This window comes from Aethalodelphis obliquidens, unplaced genomic scaffold (assembly GCF_003676395.1).
Source record: "Aethalodelphis obliquidens isolate GAN/ISIS:26980383/991018 unplaced genomic scaffold, ASM367639v1 scaffold23, whole genome shotgun sequence".
In the NCBI taxonomy this organism is placed as follows: domain Eukaryota; kingdom Metazoa; phylum Chordata; class Mammalia; order Artiodactyla; family Delphinidae; genus Aethalodelphis; species Aethalodelphis obliquidens.
This window is the reverse complement of record NW_020837967.1, coordinates 14,500,367-14,504,821: the sequence shown is the minus strand read 5'-3', so window position 1 is coordinate 14,504,821 and position 4,455 is coordinate 14,500,367. Positions and strand designations below refer to the sequence as shown.

Sequence of the window (4,455 nt, the reverse complement as noted above, 5' to 3'; positions counted from 1 at the left end):
ACTGGTATGTAGGGGACTTACTGTATTTTCGGTCTGAGGTTGATTAAGGATGTGGAACTCATGAATATGGAAGGCCAACTGTATATGAGAGACAGAATGATGAAGCAAACGGATGAAATGTTAATAGCAGGTGAATCTGGGTAAACAGTATTCTTGCTAATACCCTTGCTCATACAACCTTTCCATGCTTGAAATAGTTTCCAAATAAAAAGTTTAAAAATTGAAGGAAAAAAACCCTGAAAGTAGCCTTCCACCTCAAACTCCTCTTCCCAGGAGTAGGTCAATGTTAACAATTTTGCATGTATATTTCTAGATCCATTTCTATGTATTTTTTATTGTGGTAAAATCTACATAGCATAAAATTTACTGTATTAACCATTTTTAAGTGTATATAGTTCAGTGCATTAAGTGCAAAAAAGTGGAATGCTTCTGGATTTATGTGTCATCCTTGTGCAGGGACCATGCCAATCTTCTCTGTGTGGTTCCAATTTTAGTCCACGTGCTGCCGAAGCAAGCGCTCTAGGCATTTTATTTTTTTTATTTTTTTATTTTTTTGCGGTACGCGGGCCCCTCACTGTTGTGGCCTCTCCCGTTGCGGAGCACAGGCTCCGGACGCGCAGGCTCAGTGGCCATGGCTCACGGGCCCAGCCGCTCCACGGCATGTGGGATCTTCCCGGACCGGGGCACGAACTTGTGTCCCCTGCATCGGCAGGCAGACTCTCAACCACTGCACCACCAGCGAAGCCTCTAGGCATTTTTAAACGCGCATGTTCCAACATTATAAATGTAATCATACTGTACAAAGGAAGAAAAAGAAAAAATTGAAGGTGAAAGGTAAACATTCCTGGTAAAACAAAAAATTTGTGACTAGCAGAACTGCAGGAATGTTAAAGGAACTCTTCAGGCAGAAGGAAAATGATAACAGTTGGAAATTTTAATCCACATAAAGGAATAAATAACGCCAGAAATGGTAAATATGTGGGTAAATACAAAAACGTTCTTTCACCTACTTAATCTCTTTAAAAGATATTTGACTATTTAAAGCAAACATAATAAAGTGTGTGGGGTTTATAATATATGTAGAAGCAAAATGTGTGACAACAAATAGGACAAGAGGAGGAAAATAGAAGTATCCTTTTGTAAGGTTCTTACATGTCACATGAAATGATAAAATATTATTTAAAGGTAGACTATGATTACTTATGATCAGTCGAATAACCCTAGAGCAACCACTAAAAATTGTTTAAAGGAGGTATAGCTAGTCAGCCAATAGTGGTGATAAAATGGAATCATGAAAAGATTAGATTACTACAAATGAATAGAAATGAAGGGAAAAGAGAACAAAGAATAGATTGGGACCCATTGAAAACAAGTGCCCAAATGGTAAATTTAAACCCAGTCACGTCAATAATTACATTGCATGTAAACTGTCTAAACACTCCATTATTACATAGATCAAATCATTATGTTGTACACCTAAAACTAATACAATATTATATATCAAGTATAATGCAATTCTTTTAAAAAAGCGCTCCATTAAAAGACAGAGATTGTCAGATTGGATAAGGAAAAGCAATACTCAACTATATGCTGTCTGTAAGAGACTGACTTTAAATATAAAGACGTGAGCAGGTTAAAAACAAAACGGTAATTTTTAAGTTATCTAAGAAGTTTATAAACAAAGAGTAAAAAGATAAATATATGCCACACAAGCTCTATGCAAAAGAAAGGGAATTGACTATATTAGTATTAGACAAAACAGATTTTAGATCAAGGGATCATAATAATAAGGGGATTAATTCATCAAGAAGACAACAATGCTGACAGGGCTTCAAAATACATGAAGCAAATAGAAGTAGATAGAAGTAGAAGAAGAAATAGACAAAATTACTGATAGAAGTAGAAGAAGAAATAGACAAAATTATTATTGTAGATTTCAATGCTCCTCTCTCGATAATTATTAAAATATGTGGGCCAAAATATCAGTAAAGATACAAACAACTTGAATAACATATCAACCAAATTAAATTAATGGGCATTTATAAAACACTCCATCTAACAACAGCAGAATAAACATTATTTTCCAGTGTACATGGAACATTTACTAAGATAGACCATATTAGGGGCCATGAAACAAGGCTCCAATAAATTTTAAAGGATTGAAATCATTTATGCCATATTCTTTGACCACAATGAAATTAATTAGAAATCAGTAATACAGCCGCATAGCACAGGGAGATCAGCTCAGTGCTTTGTGACCACCTAGAGGAGTGGAATAGGGAGGGTGGGAGGGAGATGCAAGAGGGAGGAGATATGGCGATATATGTATAGCTGATTCACTTTGTTATACAGCAGAAACTAATACACCATTGTAAAGCAATTATACTCCAATAAAGATGTTAAAAAAAAAAGAAATCAATAATAGATATCTGGAAACACTCCTGTTTGGAAATTAAACAACATATTTCTAAATAACACATAGGTCAAAAAAAAATCACACATGAAATTAGAAAATATGTTGAACTGAATGAAAACAAAAGCAGCATGTATTAAAACTGTGGTATGCATCTAAAGCAGTGCTATAAGGGAAATTTGTTACTTTCAGTGCTTACATTGGACAGAAGAAAACTTCAAAATTAAAAATCTAAGCTTCCACCTTAAGAAACTAGAAAAAGAAGAGCAACTTAACCCAAAGTGAAAGGAAAGGAAAGAAATAACCAGAAATCAATAAAATAATAAATGGACAAACAATAGGGAAAACCAATGAAAGCGAAAGCTGATCTTTTGAAAATAAAATTGGTAAATCTCTAGCCAAGCTGAATAATAAAAGTATATAGAGGACAATTACCAATATCAGGAATGAACAATTCTACATACACTAAAATGATAATAAGGGAATATTATGAATAACTTTAAGCCAATAAACTCATCAAGTTAGATAAAACAGAAAAAATTCCTAGAAAATCAGAACTAAAGCTCACTCAAGAAGAAATAATTTAAATACCCCAATTTATATTAAAATAATTGAAGTAGAATTGAAGAAAACCCTTAAGTCCAGATGGCTTTACTGGTAAATTCTACCAAATATTTAATGGAGGAATAAAACCAATCCTACACAAAAAATTAGAGTGGAGAAGACTTTGCTATTTATTCTATGGAGCTAGCATTACACTAATACCAACACTAAAAAAGGAAATTAAAAGGGTAGAAAACTACAGGCCAATACTCCTTATGAACACAGACACAAAATCATTAACAACATTTTAGTAAATCAAATCCAGCTGTATACAAAAAAGGAACGCATCATGACCAAGTGGGGTTTATCTCAGGAATGTGAGATTCATTCAACATGCAAAATTTAATAAATGTAATCCACCACATTAACAGACTAAAGAAGCTGTATGATCAGCTCAATTGATGCAGAATAATATTTCACATTTTTAACACCCAATCATGATTAAAAAGTCAAACAAACTCCCAGCAAGCTAGAAATAGAAGGAAATTTTCTCAATCTGATAGAGGAAGTCCACCAAAAACCTATAGCTAACACCATACTTAAAAATTTTAAACTGAATTATTTTCCCCTAAGTTTGGGAAGAAGGCAAGAATTCCTCTTTTGCCATTTCTATTCAACAGGAGTTCCTAGTCAATGTTATAAAGCAAGAAACCAAAATAAAAGCCACACTATTTTGAAAAGAAGAAATGAAGATGTCATTATCCACTGGCTATGTGGTTGCACATGTAGAAAATTCTAAGGAATCTACCAAAAAGCAACTATAACTTGGAACTAAGTCGATCAGAATTTGTAAAGAATTCACAAAACAATAATAGGACAACCTGATTTTTGAAATGGGCAAAAGATGTGAACAGACACTTCGCCGAAAAAGATATACTAGTGGCAAATAAGCACATGGGGGAAAAAATGCTCAACATCATCAATCATAAGGGAAATGCAAATAAAACCACAATGGGCTACCACTCTATACCCTCCATAATGACTAGAATTTTTTTGGTTTTATTTGGGCAATACCAAATGTGGACAAAGATGTGAAGCAACTAAGACCCTCATACACAGCTGATAGGAATGCAAAATGGTACAGCCACTTTGGAGAACACTTTGTCAATTTCTCATGAAGTTAAATATACATTTACCATATGACCTGCAATCCACTTCTACATATTCACCAAGCAAAATGAAAATCGACATCCATGTGAAGACACAAATATTCATAACAGCTTTCTCCATAATAGTCCAAAACTGGAAACACACCACACGTCATCAACAGATGAATAGAAGAACAAATTATAGATCACTCCCTGGCAATGTGAAGGGACAGACTTCTGAGATGTGCAACAACATGCCACACTGAAATTCGGTTTTGTTCTTTCACTCCCTTAGCTGCCTCTCCACCACACACACACACACACACACACATACACACCCTCTGTCACTAT

The 4,455-nt window shown here is 34.4% G+C and overlaps 1 non-coding gene across 1 annotated transcript; it reads right to left on the bottom strand.

Annotated features, from left to right (window-relative positions):
* Window positions 1–412: 412 nt before the first annotated feature.
* On the bottom strand, window positions 413–518 carry LOC113628472 (U6 spliceosomal RNA). Its single transcript, XR_003436115.1, has one exon. It is a non-coding gene; the product is annotated as a U6 spliceosomal RNA (small nuclear RNA).
* Between the last annotated feature and the right edge of the window lie 3,937 nt (window positions 519–4,455).